At 35.2% G+C, this 20,390-nt stretch overlaps 1 long non-coding RNA gene across 2 annotated transcripts in view; it reads right to left on the bottom strand.

Annotated features, from left to right (window-relative positions):
- Positions 1-19,320, bottom strand: part of LOC146005405 (uncharacterized) — a 262,625-nt gene extending 243,305 nt beyond the window's left edge. For both annotated transcript variants that reach the window (XR_014444019.1, XR_014444021.1), the window contains exons 1-2: positions 19,251-19,320; positions 16,636-16,703 (exon numbers count right to left, since the gene is read on the bottom strand). This is a non-coding gene — a long non-coding RNA (uncharacterized LOC146005405). The remainder of the gene's footprint in view (positions 1-16,635; positions 16,704-19,250) is intronic.
- Between the last annotated feature and the right edge of the window lie 1,070 nt (positions 19,321-20,390).

Below are 20,390 nucleotides of genomic sequence, written 5' to 3'. Positions count from 1 at the left end.
ATTTCTTCTTCCTGAATGAAAACGCTCGTGATTTTTTTTTTCATTCTTTCACATTCCATAAAGTAAATATACCCTAAAGCAGTAATAAAATATATGAGTAGACAAAAAAATGTTAAGTAGAAATATGAATGTTGAAAATATTTCAAGATTCTTAGTTCTGAATTTGAAAATAGGAAAATGTATGTGCATTGTGAAACACTGAACAGGTTCTCATCCACCTGGAAAGAATTGCGGTCATATTTGAATGCAAGAAGGCAAATTTATGATGATTTTATGCGAAATGTTTAGTAAAGATACATTGCACAACACCAAACGATTCTGCAAAGTGTGTCTTTTCCTTGGTTCTTGGCGAAAAATGGTTCGAAACTCCGGCACAATGTTGCTTCAACTGAGATTAACGTGTTTTACTGAGCTTTCTGTTAGCAATCTCCTGGAGTAGTTGGTCAGATGACAGCATTTTCGTTTTTTTACTGTTTTCGTCAAGATCGAAACATCGTAGGTTCAAATCCCACCCTTTCCTTATTATTTTTTCCTTTTTATTTACCGAGTACGAAGTGTTCTAATAACGTAATATAAGATTATATGATATTACTGTAAATACTTATGCGATGCATACTCAGTGCCGGCAATTGGGTTTCAAAACTGATGGGGTAAGGTACCAAAACTAGGGGTCTGGGGGGGGGGGGGGCAAGGACAGTTTACTTTCCCTTGGGAGATAAGGTTTAGCATAATGCGGGGTCAACTGCCCCTCCACACTCCATAATCGTCGGCACTGCGCATGCCTCAATTAATGCTTCTACTAATGTTTTTAATCTTTCAGTGATTGGCAGGATTTTAGAAAATACTTTTCCTTTCATTCAGCTGTTATACGTTAACACATATTAAGAATTTACATGTCAACTTTCTGCATCCGGAAATGCTGGACATAAATTGCATAAATATCATCGGAAATATGCAAGAAACGTAGATAAGCATTCTCGTCCAAAGCCGTTTACTTCCCGAAAAAGATTTCACAAAGAAGTAGGTTTGAACCCATGACCTTCCTTTCCATAAGCAAACTCTCCCCCTACACCACACGGTTCACGTTATTTTATGCACTCGGTTCGGATTCCACTTTAAACTGTAGGTCCAGTCCCGATTAGCCTTACTATGCATAAAGTTGACTTAAAACACCAAATCAACCAATTCATCTCCTTTCAGAGTGGGCCTTCTATGATACTGTAGTCGACCAGCATCCGAAAATACAGTTCTTCTTCGCGTATACCAGAGTGTAATTGTATTTAATATTGTGATTAATTTTACTTTAAAACTACAGATTAAATCGATAATAGCGTCCAGAAAAAGAACCTCAAAGTAGATATTCACACAAAGTATTTTAATCCGTTGCCAAACATTTCAGTTAAGAATAATATTATGCTTTTCCATTGACCGTATTTTCGATTCATGGTGAATTTGCTAAAAGAACCATGTCAAGAAATCTAAATATGTAAGTTTTACTAGTAAATGCATTTAAAATGAATGAAACAAAAGGGGAGGAGAAAAATAAACCTCAAAAATAAGTAAAAATGCAACAAAAACTGTTAAAAATACTGACAAATAAACTAAAAGCCAAAAAAGGTCGAAAAATGCAAAAAAAAAAAATGTAAAATAGAAAGTGTTTTCCAGCTCTAACAGAAGGGAAACGGACATGATATCAGGTTTAGCATTGTTTTTAAGCGTCAGAAAAAAAAGTTGATTTTTCATCAACTTCCAGACCCTAATTAGTAATTATGACCATTGAAAAAGTTGGAGGTAGCTTTCTTAAAATTTTTTGCTGAGGGATCGTTTCGTCCCATATCTCCACTTCATAATAAAGAAAAACATCAAGTTCATATTTCGAAAATGACTTGGAGTTTTCCACCACGAAAATATGTTTTTCATAGTTTGAAGTTCGTTAGTATTATTTTTTAACGTTTCCATTGTTTTAATTTCACACATATTTTATATTTCATACGTTCCTCTCTCTTTTCATACAGTCTTTGGAAAAAAGCTGAAGTTTCTTGTCAAACGGGGTCTGGTTCAAATGACTCCTTTTTGCTCTCCTGTTCCTTCTTTAAACAAACAACAAAATACTTCGTAACTAAACGATTGCTTGTTCAAAACATGGAATTTTTACACAATTTACAAAATATGACAAAATGCCAATAGACATGTTCATCATTTTTCCCTTTCAGCGTTTCTCGATTTTATCTGAATTCGTTTCCTCATGACAATTGCCATGAGGAAATTATAGATATGACATTATGTGTGAATTGGTTTCTTCAAACTGGTAGCAAATTTTAACATGAGCTACCTGGAGAAGAGGTAGCGTGCTTGATTCTTACGAGGAAGGTCGTAGGTTCGATTCTCCACCTAGGCAGGATTTTTTTCAGGAGTATATCGTTGGGTGTAAAGTTTATCCACTGTGCTAAGAAGTTAACATTGGTCTCTGTATTTCACGAGGTGAAAGGAAATAGTAAGAGAAAGTTGTTTCGATGATAGGAGGAAGTCACATGCCACGTGGAATGCGCAGAATTAAGTTACGTAGAGCTAAGTCTGTAATGGTGGTATCGAATATTGCAAAGTTAGTGGGGAAATTTTGTTATATCTGATACTCGTACTTTCTGTTCAAAGAAGGTAAGCATTTTAGATACAAAGCAGTGAGGAATTAACGATCATTATGAGGTTTTGAATTTTTGTTTGTCACTCACTATATAAATACTTATTATTAGTTTCTTATCTAATCGGCCTTGGTCGCCAAAACAATTTATTTATGTTAATAAGCGATTTACTATTAGTTTTAGATGCATGGTAAGATGGTGGTGAGGGAATTGACAACAGTCATTACGAAGGAACGGACATAAAATTACCAATTTTAGCAATTTGAACTCATTAAACGCTCTCCTTCGTTACAGTACTGCACTACATCATCACTACTTAACATAACTGTATATCTTTTTTTAGTATATCGAAATCAAATAATCAATATTTTAGGTGTCAGTGAAGAACAAACAATACATAATTTAAATAACATTACATTTTGCATCCTGAATACATATATGTCATTTGTGAATTAATCATGATGTGTGTGTTAACACAACATATGAACAATAACTAAAAAGAAAAGTTTTAACTATAAATCCTGGAAATCTCCAACTTCTAAGGGGAAATATGCGCAGAAGGGACGTCCCTCAAGTGTGCATCGGATTCATTTTTTAAATATTCTAATATCAACGGTATCTGTTCAGCAAACAAAAAAAAAAGAAAAAAGAAAGAGGGGAGGGTGGGATTTGAACCCGCGACCTTTCACGCTTGATGAAAAATAAGGATAGCAGCGCCTAACCAACTGCTCTATGTTAACTTAATGACGTTATACCCTTAAAACATGTTGACGTTTATGAAGACTCCCACCTTCCTGTGTTTCAAGCACATTTTCTCGACAAGTCGTGTAAAATATATGTTTTTTAGAACTGTTCGATATTATGCAAGGTATTGTAAATAAAATGTCGCATAAACTCCTAACACATTTGCTTCTTTCTGCACAAACTTGATGGCAATTTCCTCCAGGTGGAGAAAAACTCTATTCAGTGTTTCAAACCCCCGAAATTTCAAGTCGAGCAAGCAGAACCGGAAATATCATTTAAGGTTCTTTTTCCAATTTATTATTTCTGTTTGATTATGTATTATAATAGCGGTTTATAGTTTCTAAGTTCATGGAAAGTGTTAAATTGAAAACCTATCACCGCAGCGTTTATCGTCTAGTGGAAGGACCTACTCAATGTTGGCTACTCTCACCTGGAGCTGAAGTGCAATGTTGCTAAGTTTACGATTTTGGGACTTAGAATTCTTTCGGGGCGGTCAAATAAGATGTTGCGAAGTGTACCATTTCAAGAGTTATACTAGAGCTGGTGCTTGAGGTTGTCTCGAAGTTCAATACTGATATTTTAAAATTCTGTAGTATTATATGTCGTTTACAGTGTTCAGGATAATTTGGATTGTTAGTATAGTAGGAAATAGGTTTGTGGTCTCACGAAAGTATTATAAAATCTAGGCAATGGCGAATAGGAGAAATTCCAAACAGAATTTTTTAGAATTTACCTTCGAATTAGAAGGGCCTGAATAGAAATGCAACTCACCTAGGCGTGGATACATCCTGGTCCAGAAACTCTGAAATATGAACGAAAACGCTGGTAACTCTGTCGCCGCACGCAAGGCGCGACGATGATGAAAGCTTCGCGACAAAACAGAGAGACAAGAAACTTAATCTCCATCAGAGTGGAATGTGTGTCAGGGTTCCTTTTGTCTCACGGCACGAAAGCAATTAAGGTGTTCGTGTCTTTCAGTGTCATCCTGCATCTCTTTCCCATCACTGACTCAGTACCAGTCTTCGGAAAATCGCAGTTTTATAAGAGTTACGGTTAAGTGTTGATATCTATGGAGTGTGGACTTGTAAGCAATAAAATCTTGTAAAATAGGAACGGATATTTGAGATTTGAACAGATAGGTTAAACAAGACTGCATCTAGAGTTTAAAGAGGGATCCTAACCCTTCACTGATTTGCAGTTACTCGGTGGAAATTGTAACTGATTGCAGTTACCTGGTTGAAAGGGTGAATTGCAGTTACTTGGTTGAAATGGTAACTGAATTGCATTTACCTGGTTGATATGATAAGTGAGTTGCACATTGGTTTCGTCAAAACTGAATAAAAATTAATCACTTTTGATTAAATGGAATAGTTAAAAGTAACAACCAGCATTTGGTTACCGAGTTATTTCATGACCATTGTCTGTATTCTTCCGCTATCATTACTACCATGCGGTTCCTTCCTAGGATAAGATTTCCCATTTACTTAAACGTAAGTTGTATGCAAAGGTGGTAGTTTAAAAGCTCAGAACAGTTTACACGCTTTGCCTGTATACTGTATGTTTCATGTGCCATGCTATAATCAGAAGAGCTAAACCGGTTTATTAAATTGTGAGAATGCCAGAGAAGTTTGTTTGCGAAACAAATATTCGAGCCTGAGTAAACAAAACATGAAGATATTGATTTATTTTACCTTTCACAGTCATTTTAAACAGTGAATTTGTCTACTTGAAATGGTAACTCAGTTTCTGTTAACGGTTGAAATGGTAACTGAGTTATAATTGTTTCGTTGAAATGGTAACTTGAGTTGCAATTATGTGGTTGAAATGGTAACTGGGTTTCAGTTAACAGTCGAAATGGTAACTGAGTTGAAATTATTTGGTCGAAATGGTAACTGATTTTCAGTTATTTTGTTCAGAAAGTAAAATGAAATACAATATGGAAAGTTCCCCATTTGACTCAGATGTAATCTATTGTAATAGGAAATGCAAGATACGAGGAACACACGAAAAATAAAGATGGCTTTCGAGACCAGTATCCACTCTTGTTGGTTTTAAGTAGCCTGGAAATTGCCCTCGCAATGTTGAATCGGCATCGAAATTTTCGAGCCCCCACCGGGGATCGAATCTGGGACCCTTCGCACCAAAGGTTAGAATGCTAATCATTCAACTGCGTCGTAATTCTCTTAGTAACGATAATGAGGTTAATTAACACACACATCTTACTATTTTCAGTCACTAGAAATTTCCACAACCACATGCACAATCATTACTACTAGTTTACGTAGAAATGAAAAACTGGCAGTTTGTAAAAATAAGCATAGTAAAACATAGAAACTAGTTTACATCCAACATATTCCAATGAATACATTTGCAAACTTGTTTACAAAATTAAACCCCCAACGTCGAGTTTTAGTGGCTTTTTCGAATCGTAGCCCCTAAAAAAATAGTCCGGAAAGCTATAAATTCAAGACAAGCTAGTATCCGTGGGCGTATTAGAAGCACAGAGGGAAGGGAATCAGAAAAAATATTTTCGTGCTTCCATTTTTCCCCAGAAAGAGGTTTTTCGGGAGCGAAGGGAAGGGAGAATCCCCCATAGAGCCGGATGTTGCATTAGCGGTTGGCAGCGGAGGAATGTTTTTCCTACCAGCTACACTTCCCAAACAAAGTAAGAGTGCTCGTCGCTCGTATTGTTCCGCGCTCCCATGATTCATCGCGAGTACATGGTCCGGACAAAGTATCGGAAACCATCCGCTGAGTGGAGATGTAACGTCGCAGAAAGCCCGGAGAGAGAGAGAGAGAGAGGGAGAGAGGAAGATATAAGTCTTGTTCTTCTTTTGTCAACGCTATTTTCTTCCGCGAGAAGAAAGTTACGACGGGCTCTCTCGGCTTTTGCTGGTTGTCGCGGCGCAGAAGTCATTTTTTTCGCAGTCTTCTGCTGAAAGTGCAACTTTGAACGTCTTTTGGAATGGGCAAAGTTCAGACTTTCGATGCTCTATACCAACCTCATGGTTCTCAACCTTTTTCTAGAGAAATAGCCTTCACCTTAAAATTTCCTGTCTTCAGGTACAGTCATTGAAGACTGGTGGGAGGAAAGATCTTAATCTATAAATTCACCCCCACACATATTTACAAATTATACAATATACATAATTATAATGTTATTAAATGAAGGAATAAATTACTAAATGATTAAAAATACATTATTGTTATTAAATACTAAAGAAATTAATTTTGATACTTTTATACGTAACAGATATTTATGAAGTAACAAACTAATTCCTTCACTAACTGGTTAAATAAACACGCTTCCATAAGTTAAGCACGCGATGGTAAAATCAAGAAAAAATGTAAAAGTAAAGCTTTGATTAACACAAAATTGCACATGAAGGTAACAAATGTGTTTATGCATTAAAGAAAATAAGAATTGTGTACAAAGATGAAAAAAAATATACATTTCGTAAGTTTATGATGACGTCACATTTGGATCATTAACATAATGATGTTTAAAGGCAAACAAACCAAACAAAACTTACAGTAATATGGTATGTGACCAAAACAAAATTTACATTAAAATGGTATGTGACCACCCCGGACCTTCACACAAACTTTACAACGATTTTCCATGCTTTCAATGAGGTGATCAACCATCGCAGATGCGAGCAATGGCCATTCCTCCATTAGGGCAGTTTCCAACACTCTGAGACTGGCTCGAGGAAGTAAATGTGCAGAGACAGCACGCCCGAGGCCATCCCAAAGGTTTTCAATGGGATTAAGGTCGGGGGAATACACCGGACACTCCATACGAGAAATGCCCTCAATTTCCAGGTACTCGTCAATGATGTTGGCTCGATGGGGACGGGCATTATCGTCCATAAGGAGGAAATCAGGACCAACTGCTGCAGCGTAGAGTCTCACAATGGGGTCTAGGACTTCATGCCGATACCGCGCAGCCGTCGCAGAACCGCCTTTAAAAATGTGCAGCTCGGTGCGATATCCCATTGAAATTCAAGCCCACACCATGACGCTGCCACATCTGAATGCGTGATGTTCGATGATGTGCTTGGCCTGATTGCGTGTGCCTCGTTCTCTTCAGATCCTTACATGCTTATCATCTGATTGCAGGGCAAATCTGGACTCGTCCGTGAACAGGACGTTGCACCAATCTGAGACAGTCCAATTGACATGACGACACCACTTTAATCTTGCCCCTATGGCTTGAACGGCTAGTGCAACACTAACACGTGGTACTCGGGTACGGTACAATCGCTTCATGCTGAGCCTTCGGCGAACAGTACTGACAGATATTGGCAACCATGGATGTAACAGTTGTGGAGGTCGCTCGTCGATTACGCTTGGCTACTATTGCAATATACCGTTCATCAGAGGGAGCGGTAACCCTTGGACGACCGGGCACAGGTCTTCGGACAACTGTTTGACTTGTTTAAAATTGTTTCCATAATCGAGAAATTGCCGAATGATCAACGGCAAAGAAAATAGCGACATCTTTGATTGATTGTCCTGCTTCAATGCGTCCGACAGCACGCCAGCGCTCACTATCTGTCATTCGTCTTCTTTCAGCCATAGAAACACGAATATTATCAAAAATAATCCTACAAAAGTTATAAACACTTCGTATCAGCTTTTAAATGCACCTCAAACCCTTCAGAATGCTGGCGTCTTCAACGAAAGTGTGATGATTCTTGCACGAAATCCTCGCTTTTATGCTATTTCAAGAGCACAGATTAAGCACCTAGATACAGATGATTCACTCCCTACTTACAAAAACGAAGCTACACATAAGAACTGACATCTACATCCGCAGCGATTTTCAGCCACTCAAATTCCAATACGCTTTCGAAAATTTGCATTGCGTGCTTAACTTTTGGAAGGCAGTGTATGTCAATATATTACGAAATAGTTAGTGGTTTTATTAGTTTTTATTTAGTTTTTGCTTTGTATTAATATGAATGAATTAGAATTCATAGTTATTGTTGTCTTGCATTCTTGCTTTACTTTTACTTTGCGTATTTATGTAAATCTGGTAGTGATCTCTTCAGAGAGGAGAGAGAGAGAGCATTCAACACTCACAACCATACTACTTTGTGTGCGTTTTCGATATTATTCTTAGTAAAGTATATTTGAAGTCAAGAGTAATTGCTTATCTTTTGTTTCTTATAACAAAATCTCCCCCCCCCCCCGGAATTTTTTTGTTGGGGGGATTTTTGAGGCCAAGATTGTTGGGGAGGAATCCCCCTGTCCGCCCCAGGATTTCGCACCCTGGTTGTAACCATCCCATTGCAAGTCGATGAGATCGTCAGAGCTCAGAATTGTCCGTGGTTGCGTAACCAACCACTTCAGCAATGTTATTGCAGATTTATTATTGTCTCTGCAGTAGAAGTAACTACAAGAACAGAGAAGGAATTTCATTTAAAGACATAAAATATACACACAGTAAGACCCACACAGGCACATGCTGGCCGTAAGAACAAGGATACGCCCCTCAGATCCTGCCTCAAGTTGCATTATATAGACTTTCTTGTATAAACCAAAATATAGCGAATTATTACTATAATGTTAGAAATAAAATAAAATAATAGTTTCTGGTGTGAATTGTGAACGAAATTTGACGTTAATTTTAACTCGGTAATAAATAGAAAACATAAAATTTATTATTTTTGTTGTTTTGGATTTTTTAAATTTATGATTCCACACGACCAGTCTTGGGCGGATAGAATTACAGTGTAAACCGGACGGAATTATTGTTTTATTTCTTCTACTTGTATTTAATTTCCCTCTATGTGTTGTCTTTCTTTAGATTTTCACATTACTCTTGTGTCTTAAAATCTATTTCCCTTCCTTACCTCCTTCTTGTTACTTCTTTTTTGCTTCATTATCTCTTGTTTTCTCTTTCTCTCTCTCACTCTCTCCTTCTCTTGTTTTCTCCAGTTTCGTTTATTTTCTCTCTCTATGGTTTCTTTTGCTTCTATTTCTCTCCGTCTCTCGTTTTTACTTCAAGTTCTGTCTCTTTCTCGTTTCTTTGATATCTCTTTCCATTTCCACCCTCTAGATTTTCTCACATTTCTCTCTATCGATTCTTTTATACTCGCATTTATTTCTCTCACGTGAGATATTTACTTTTTCACTTCTCTCTTTCTCTTTCCAGCTTCTTCTTTACTTCTCCCTCTTTCATTCTCACATATTTTGATCATTTGCAACCACACTTGTATAGTTTTCACAGCTAAAAAGTACCCGGACATTTTCATAATGTACACGACTTACAAGTATATTTTTTCCTCATGATTTCAATCGTATTTTCTCGTAGGTTATGGAGACACTACAAACAACTGTTGCTAATTCTGAACTTTTATCTTGTTTGTTACTGCTACAAGCTCTTCCTTGTTGAGCGAGTAATCTGCCCTTTGCCCCCCGGTGTGTGGTTTTTCTGTTTTTGCCTCGATTGCTGCAAAGAAAACAACTTTCTAAAAACTAAAATCAGTCATTTTTCATTCCATGTTCAAAATAATCTTAGAGTTCATATTTGGGGTTGCCATAGCTGGAAGAATTCTAAAGAAAATTCATCTCTTAGATAATACGAAAACTGTTTGCCCGTACAATAACAGAATGTATTGCTGATTGGAGAATTTCAGGAATGAAATCGAAGGTTTTAAGTTCAACAAATTCCTGACTTGGACCCACAGAAAACTTGCAAAATCTTACAGTGTTGTATTTTGTATTTGTGTTCCTTTTATTTCGCCTTTCTACCTCTCAAGGCTAATCACAACTGTAAAATGATGAGACCTTGCTCCTATCCAATTCGCAAAGAATACTGACGCGCACTTTTGAATTGCTATTATTAATAATACATTAATATATGTTGGTATTTAAAAGTTTCCTTTGAAGTCATGTCTTGACTAAAAATTACATGCATATTCACTCCATAAAATATTGTCAAGAGAATAAATATATCGTAATAAATATCTTCACAATTTATGATCAACATATCCGATACAATACTGAAAAATATATTGCCAGACACTAATGTTTATCATCAATATTACCACAAATATTTAAGTATGTGCTCAAATAAACCGTAAAATTTCTTTTTAAATAGGATTTCCACACAAATTCCTCTGACTTTTTCATAGTTTTCCAGACCATTTAACAATGCACAATGCTGTAACATATAAATGCTAAATCTTCAATAAAGTATGCTTGAATGAACTTCTTCAACATTGTTGAAAATAAATAAATAAGTATAAAATATGAAATATTTTTACAAAAAATATATACCATCAAGAAAAAAAAGTATTATTTCGATGTCTAGCTCTAGCAAACCACCCAATTTTCTTGACTTTTCAAGGTTATGGAATATTTTTACAAACATTCTTGACTTTTCAGTGATATTTTTACTCCTAAGCTGATTTCACAGACTTTTCCAGGTTTTACAAGTCAACGGGAACCCTTTTTAACTCAGTAGCATGTCCAATAATTTTAAAAGGGAAGATGATATGACTTTTTACTCCGACTATTTATTTCATGAAATATGGACCGATGGAATGGATAAAACTCTCATGTCACCCTCCACAGAATATACTCCACTGGACCCTCAATAGCTTCTGACAAAGGTGTAAGGTGCATACAATCTGCGAAATCATCTCTGCTTTTTTTTTCTCACAATGCTTGATCCGAGAGAAAAATAAATGTTTTCCTGTCTTCATTTCTTTCGTGTAGACCTCGGCATACTTAATTAATTCTTGCCGTGTTCAGAACGTGATGTGCAAAAAGGAATTCCAAGAAATTCCGGTAGGTGGCAGAGGCTACCAGACAACGCCTCCGCATACTGATATGAAAGCTTAAGAAAATGGTTCGTCACGAGTCGTGACGTCATTTTTAATGTTCTCCACGGTTGGTGGACGGTTTGTTTATATTGCCATAATGGCTTCGTTAACATATTTGTGGGAGGTTCCTTGTAATGGAAGACAAGGTAATGAAACATTCGAAACTTACACGAACATTCTAATAAACATATGCCAAGATGTAATTAACTACACAGGGTGATTCAAAAGTAGGCTCAATGTATTCTATAATTTTATCGCTAAAACGATAAATGAAACTCGTATTATGAAAACTACACTCACACATTTTTCTTTAAATATTTGACTTGTTTAACCAACTATGTTAGCTAAATGTTTACTCAAAATCATGTGAAATAACTTAATTAATATGAGTGAAACAGTTTACCACATTGCAAGCAGATTTAACATGAACGTATGACGTATGATAGATATACGTAATAATAAATATTTGCACTAAAAGAACACACAAAATGATCAGAGGAAGATTGGAGATGATTAACATATTTTTATCCTTTTCATATATAACATCTCAAGTATTTATGCAAAAAATCCAAAATGAAATATCAATAGGATTGTCATACGTGGTACTTTTATCTACCATATGACATAGCCCAAGTTTTCTTTGTATAAATATTAAAGGTACTACACGTGTCTGTGTGTAAAAAAACACACCTCTCATATGGAGGGTATCTCTGATCCACTAGGTTTATAACAATCTATTCTGTGCCAGAAACTACTCGAGTTACCATTTCGCCAACAAAGGTTTTGGATTCACGTTCCTTAAGAGCATATATACTGTATTTCAGTGTGTATGTCTCAGGGTGGATAAAAATCATGATTTTTATTAAAAATATATTTTTTGTTGATTTTTTTATTTAAATCGGATTTTTTATTTTAATAGATTTTTTGTATTTTAAAGAAAACAGGCTTAAAATTGCTTGTATGGTTTCTGGTACTAGTATACATATAGATATATGTTCTTTATAGAAAGGTTTTTCCTACTAAACGGCCCTGTAAAATATTTGAACAGTTTGATTAAAACAAATAAAAATGTACCTAAATATTCATTTTTCTGTTTCTGATACTGTACCTACTATGGAAATATTGTTGAATGTGTTATTGAAACTAATAATAATTTCAGTAACATTTCTTCCAGTGAAAATAAAACATTCTGTATGTACTCTATAATTGTAACTTAAAATAGTAACTTAAATATTATTATAGTCTTTGAAGCTGAATTTTGAAGATTTTCTTAATGATAGTTTGAAAAATATCAGCTACCATGTTTATTTACAGTTTAATGATAATTACACTATTTATGGTTTAACATGGTTGTATTTTGTATATTTTTCTACACAAAATGTTTGCTACCATTGCCTATAAAAATTATTGAATTATAAATCAAGAGAAACCCTGTGTTTACATTTCCTTTCATATGAGCTTCACAACATCAGTACATATATTTTATTTCCTTTATTCTCCTATCTTAGAGCCTAATGAACACCATTATATGATTAGGAGATTAATACTTCCACCAAAAGTGATTCTGATATCTGCAAAATCCTTATATACATTATTCTAGAAATTTATTTATTTAAAGCGATATAAATCAACTTGATTTATATCAATCCAACTTGGTTTGTCTGTTACCTAATTGTCTTTTATTCTCATTGTCTTAACCCTAAATCCTTCAGGGGGGAGCTACAGTTCCGTGGCTCCACAAAATAATAATAATAAAAAGATTTAGATACATTTGAAATGTGGCAAGAATATTCCTGACATAACTTGGCTTAAAAGTTATGACTGAAGTTATATACATATGGGGACCTCACGATTTTATTATCCCGGGGCCACCACATATATAAATCCAGTTCTGCGTGTTGTTAAAAAAGCCTAAATGACTTGTTTAAATATTGTTTCTTACTCTGGAATCAGATATTTATTTATTTATTTGGAACACAACAGGCACATGTCCAATTAGTGTTCAATATGTATTCCATAAACAGAAGGAATCTAATTAACGAGAAATATGAATGAAGTAATATATATACACACTAGAAGTATGTCATCATAATCTGCAATTTACATTTAATAATAATAATGAAAAGGGGAATTTAATTACAAGACTATGGAGATATAATAAACATAGAAATAATACAGTCAAAATGTAACTTAATTGCCGGGACGTATTCTTATAAGTTAATTGCATATAAATATTCAGTGAATAAAACTGAAGTTACAGTTGCATCTAAACAGGTCTATGTTTGGGTTGATGACAAAAGATGTGTTTAATATGACCTCCGAATCGATTTTGTGTAACTCTTGCCAAAATATTTCTTTATTTTAACGTTATAAGAGCCATACTAGCAGGGATTTATCTAGAATTCCATGGAGTAGGTGTGTAAGGTTGTTTTGGGAAAGACGTAATGGCAAATTTGGTGCCAAAATGATAAAAATTGCACTAAGGTAGGCGAACCAAAGGTGGTCATAATTAAGCTTCTAGGGAAATTTACAAGCCTCTCATGAGGGATAAATTTCTGAAATTATAAGAAATAACTACAATAACTTATTATGAACGTGTACCAAATGGCTATTTTGTAAAATTGCTTGTAACTTAAAAAAAAAAAATAGAAAACCGTTTCATATGAGCCACCTTGGAAACAGGGGTCCCAAAGGTGGCCCACGTCTTATAGATGTTTAGATGTTCTTGTGCTCAAGAAAACATATTTATTCATTTTTATTCACGTTTCTACAATTTATTAGAGAAAATTGTTGGTCTCAAGCATTAGTAACGACGAATATACGACCAGCCTCTACGACGCCAGAGGGTCCAGGGTTCGAATCCCGGCCTGAGTATCGGTGTTCTTTGTGAGTGTCCTTTCATCAATGTCATTATATCATCACTCATTCTCATCTTCGCGATTAGCCATGAATGCCAGGAAAGCGAAATCAGCCATGGGCCACCTTAGGAACTCGCTTATTGACCACGTTTTTAATCAAAAATAGGTATCGTCATTTGCTACATGATCAAAAAGAAAATCAAATGAGCTTTCAATAATATTAGATAAACATTCGTTAATTTCAAGGAAGTTCAAACGGACATTTCTTATTTACCTGAAAATAACAACGACGACTAACCTGTTCGTTCCCCAGCACAATAACTTATATATATATATAGAGAAGAGAGAGATAAAGAGAGAAGTAAAAGAATATCGAGAGAGAAAGAGAGAGGGAATAAAAAAGAGACAGAGAACGGGAGAGCACCCAGTAAACGTGATAATTAAGAGTGAGATTTAACAAGTACAAGTAAATATTAAGATTGAGCAAAAAAAGTCTTAGATAAGAAAAAAGAGACGCAGAGAATGAGAGATACGAGAAATAAATAAAAGGAGAATGGAGGAATAATTAGGTACGTGTTCCTCATTCCAAGGCGAAGGGAGTGAATTGACCATCGTGGATTGATTTAAATCAAGTTGTTTTAAATCACTATTTAAATCACTTTAAATAAATAATTTATAGAATAATGTACATAAGGATTTTGTAGATATCGCTCTTGGCGAAAGTACATTACTCTCGTAATCATTTAATGGTGATTATTAGATTCTAAGATAGGAAAATAAAGGGAAAAAATATATGTACTGATGGTGTGAAGCTCATACGAAAGGAAATGTGAACACAGGATTTCTCTTAATTTAAAATTTATGGGCAAAAATAGCAAACATTTTGTGTAGAAAATATACAAAATACTAAGTTAAGGGCATGCGATATAGTTTCCACGGGAGTTTTCCCAAGCCCTTCCGTCCGTGGCAGTGTGCCAACTTAGCTCTCTTGGAGCCAGATCTGGCTCTTACATGCACTCGTTCGCCTGTGAACCGGGACGGCCACCCTCGTGCCTCACTATGATGCCATCACTGGTTCCGGCCCACATACACCAACATTTGTCATAATTACATATTTTGCACGTGACGTGATATTGTTATAGTGGCTGCGTTGCCCCACTCCCTCTTATCTCCCCAGCTACTTCTTTATAGCCCAAATGTTTGACGTGAAATTGACATAATATTGTTATCAGGGAATTCTTTATTTTCGATTTCATACCACCATCCGCGGATTCTTGAGATGGGCGATGCCGCCGGATCTAGATGATGAAAACTAAGAATAAATTGTCATCAATTTTGAGTTAACGATAATAGCAGTGCCCCACCAGTTTGACAACTAACATTACCCTAGGAGGCACTTTATCTAGTCTTCGTAAATCTAGCTCCATGAAAGTCAGTTTTAATTCCATTTAAGGTGAAATTTAGTTCTTGTATGCGCATCAGGTTTGGCAACACGGCCAGGAGGCAAGGAGAAAAGCATTGATCATATGATTTGATTCGTTCTCTTGGGAATATAAAACTTCCGATGGAATAGAAAGAGATGTCAACGGGAAGAGGGCAATTTGAAGATGAATTTCACCTTAAACCAGCGCTGTTTAGCCACCAACAGTACGGAGTCCAGTCAACAAATCTGAATACTTAAAAAATCTACATAGGCACAAAAAATTAAGATTCTAGTCGCATTTTTCGACTTGTGACCTATAATTTTAAATAATGGTTGGTACGTGATGTAAATAATGTTAGCGAACGTTTTTTATCAAATTAAAATAACTATTTAAAAAACAGTCTTTCCATCACGTGTTAAGTTCAATGTTCTACTTTTATATGTAACTAGAAACAGGTATATTTATATATATTAAAACTCCATGTCAAAGTTATATATGTACAGGATATGCCATAACAAGTTAGTAGAATGCTAGTGGATAAATACTTGACAGGCATACATAGGTCTTAGAGGAAAGAAAAATACATGAAATATAACGTCAGTCAGATCGGAAATTTTTCTGTTAACAAGCTCCTTAAAGCACATTTATGATAAAATATTTTCTAGGACAATAAATCAAAATTACATCACATACAATTCCGTGTGGTCGATACTGTACAGCTCGTATTTTTACTGCACAAGATAACGTTTAAAAAAACAGAGATTTTGAACACTTTCCTGATTTTCGATCACTATGTAAATTGGATAAAATGCTTCGGTGGGAAAAACCCACTAGATATTGATTTTTAGTACGTAAATTCACTTTTCTGTCAATATTTAAAATGTTTTTCATAGGCCTCCGTTGCGGAATGATCATCATAGCGTGCAATGGAGCTAAAGGTTCTAGGTTCAATCCTAATAAGGCATGGATACATCCTTGTATTTGAACTATTACCCATTCCATCAGTTTATCATTAATTCTTGTCGCTGCGATAAAATTTAAGAGGTAGAATAGCGACGTAAAATTACAGAAATCGAGACAAAGGAAATAACATTTTCTGTCTTAAAAGTATTATAGATTTGCGAGAACTTACCAGGGTTGATTCCTCTTCTGACAATATCCACCAGTTTTCAGAAAATGTACAACTCCAATAGTAACACACTGCAAGAGGAAATAATGATTGTTTTTACAGGGATATAATAGTCTTACGTTAAAACTCAATTACATACACATACGCATATGAATATATGAGGCGTTGCGGATACGAAGGGCGAACTCAACAAACGTGCATTGTGAGGGAAATGCATTTCAAGTTGTCAGGCACAGTGCGAACTCCACAAAAACTTGGCAACATTTGATCGGAATGTTTCATGCGTGATTTCCAAAGTTTTTTGTGGAGTTCGAACTGTGCATGACAACTTGAAACGCCTTTCCCCCACAATGCACGTTTGTTGAGTTCGCCCTTCGTATCCGCAACACCTCATATATATGTATACATATTCAAGTATGTAAGTAAATAATCTTTTTAAAATTGACTTGCAGTTAACCATTTCTCCCGTATCAAATAACTTAAACGTTTCACGCCCAAAAGCTAATTTTACAATCGGGTTTCTTTCATTTTCCACGATAACCTGGAAATAATGTATCTCAAAGCAGAGAACACGCAAAAATATATATTTTTATATTGTTGCCACGGGATTTCCGCTTTCATAACGTGAGACATTGCTAATTACACAATCTTCTGGTTAGATTCAACTAATACCAATATTTTAAAATAAAATATTAAATAGAAATACATTGATACAAATACATACATAGAAGTGCATTCAAACAAATAGCTTTGAAGTTATGTTATTCCTCACGTAAAATACTGGTCCATGTTGTTACATTACATTTAATGCAAAGAAGAATATATTAAATGGGAGGGAATGGCAGAGAAAGAAACAAATGAACATAGAAAAAAGGAGAGGGTGAAGCAATGATTTAAGATTGTTTGATTTGTTGTCTTAAGTCCGCTTTGTGCACAGAAAGACTAATCGGGACTGGACCTACAGTTTATAGTGGGATCCGAAACACTATGCGATGTGCCTCCACCGGGTATCGAACCCGAGAACCCTTGATTACAAAGCGGCAACGTTACCACTGCGCTATCGCAATGATTTAAGACACTGCTAGAACATTACCCTGTACTTTAAAAAAAAATAAAGAAAATAAAATACTCTCTTTTCGAAAAATCGCTAAGATATTGCAAATTCTGAACAATTACATCTGTTCAGATATAGAGCATTCAAGGGAATGTTCCTGTTGTTTCATTTCGCTATTTTCTAGATATCTACGATAGGAAATACTCTTACGGCAATATCTAAAAAAAATTGTGTAATCAAACCACATGATTACATTGAATGCAACAGAAGGAATTCTAAATTTTGTATTTTTTTCATAATTTTGAATATTTCAGCTGTTTTCGGAATGAGGGATAGTACCGAAGGAATCTTTGCTGGAAATCGAGGCGAGAACGATACTTAGTGTCCAATATTCTCGGTCTCGTTCGGTATGATATTGATTTACCTAAAAAAGATGTAGCTACTTTACTTGCAACATCTTCAGACATACCAAGCTGATATAGATATACCTGATTCCACATAGATAAGTCATATATTGTATTTATAGCAATTACAAAGTTAATTCATTACATATAACTGTGAGTTGAACTATTACGTGCTTGCACATATTCAGGATAAAAATCCGTTTCTCGAGGGTTCGTAGCGTCGAAACGAAGCTTCAGCCTGGCGATCTACGAGGAGAGCTGCTACATTCGAACCATGGTTAAAACATTGACGTATCATTGTTTTTGCCCGATCATCTATTTCATCCGTTCATCCTTATCGTCGCAATTAACCAAAGAAGAAGAAAAGGGACGTAAAACAGCCTAAATAGAAAAAAGAAATGGCATCATATTAATGCATATTAACCTGAGAATTTGTTCATGAAAATTTAAATCTCTGTTTCTCATCAGAGATAAACTCATTAATAACATTTGCCATTTGCTAAATGCGAAATCATAAAAACTTAAATTCGTATACTACTTTCAAAATCGTTCATTTAGTAGAGAACTGAACACGAAAGCAAACGTAGCAGTAATATGACAAATGTGAATTCAATGTCAGGATTGAAACAATAAGTGTAAAGACAATTGTGATTTACAAAAATTGATTTCAGTAGAAACAGTTTCAATGATAGACTGTTGCTCGTACAGTATATACGATAAAAACATATCTGCCTGTAAATGAGATATATGATATGCTTGAGTATTTCCTTGGCAGTTTATTGAATTTTTATTTGTACCTTTCCATCCATTTTTCTTGTAATTGGAGAATCTACAATGTCGATGACAATGTGTGGTGCATTTAATTTCTAGTGTATGTTCTCAATCAACACACAAAACTACACCTTACGAATACTAATTAATATGCAATGTGCAAGAGCTGTTTTCAGGCATGAACATATCTGTGGGTACGGATGATCCAAGTTCGTCAACCTCCTCAAAATATGTCAGTGACAACTGACAACGTTTTACTTGAGTTGGTGGTCAATATTATTCACTTTAGCTGAAGAAAAATGACATTTCGCGTTTTTCATTTATTAAAATGTGCTTCGAATATGGTTTGAATTCACTTAATTTAATTAGAAACATAACTTCATACATACTTCGCTTTATATTTAGTTTTAAATTCACATGATGCACCGAAATTTCGTGTCAGAACATGCATAGATATTGATACCTCTGGGTTTCACTGTGTAAACCCCGTAGCAAGATTACAGAGCTAGACCTATATGTATTAGTTACAGACGTTTTCGGGACCTTGTTTATTCAGCGATAGCAAATTATCGAAACGTTAACCACAAATTTACGTTTAATCTATGTTCTTTTGGATTTGTTCTGTCTAGCAACATTGAAGAGACATGAAGTTCTTAAAACAGCCTGAAGTATATTACCTTTTCTTTCAGAAAGTGGTTGTCCACCGTTCCCTGTCCGAATCTTCAAACAAGATATTTATCTTGCTTTGCAGTGAATTCTCTCATACACGAAGCACAAACACTGAAGACATAAGCACACACGAACTACCATAAAAAGTGTATCCCTCAGCAGATGACTTTACTTTGTGTGCATCAGAAAGTTCCACTTTCCCCCTCTCTTTCCACAGAAGAACTTCGTGCAAAAAAATGTACAAGGGCAACACTCTTTACATACTAATTAGGAAATTCATAGTTTTGGTAATGGAAAATACATGTAGTTTTTTTCGACACTAACAAACAAGTAGTACAGTGGGATCCATGAGTATTACCGTGCAAATTGACCATGACTATGATATGATCCATATTTTTATGTGACGTCACAACTTTAAAATATGTCACTAATATATTTATTTTTTGTGAAAGAAAGCGTGATTTCTTTGTTATTATATGTAATAATGCACCTTGTTTGTAATGTATATCTTTTGTTTATTGTTTATTGTATTTTATGCTCTATTATGAGTAGTTTAATGTATCTTCATGTTTGTGAGAGTGCACTATACGAATTTGTATTTCTACACATGTATAGATGTCAGTTTTGTTGGTAGCATATTTTTGTAGATAGTGAGTGATTCATCTGTACTTGAATCTGTGTTCTCGAAATAGTATAAAAGCGAGGATGTAGCGTAAAAAATAACACACTTTCGCCACGGATCGACAAAGCGCTTAAATTTAAAAAGAACTCCTCGGTGTTGTGCATACATCTTGGTATGGTAGTTCGGGACCCAAGCTAGGCCTATGTGATCATAGGTACGCCGATAGCCATGCATTGAT

This window comes from Lepisma saccharinum, chromosome 23 (genome assembly GCF_977018435.1).
Source record: "Lepisma saccharinum chromosome 23, izLepSacc3.1, whole genome shotgun sequence".
NCBI lineage: Eukaryota > Metazoa > Arthropoda > Insecta > Zygentoma > Lepismatidae > Lepisma > Lepisma saccharinum.
The sequence above is the reverse complement of the archived record's forward strand: the minus strand, read 5'-3'. Positions and strand labels throughout refer to the sequence as shown.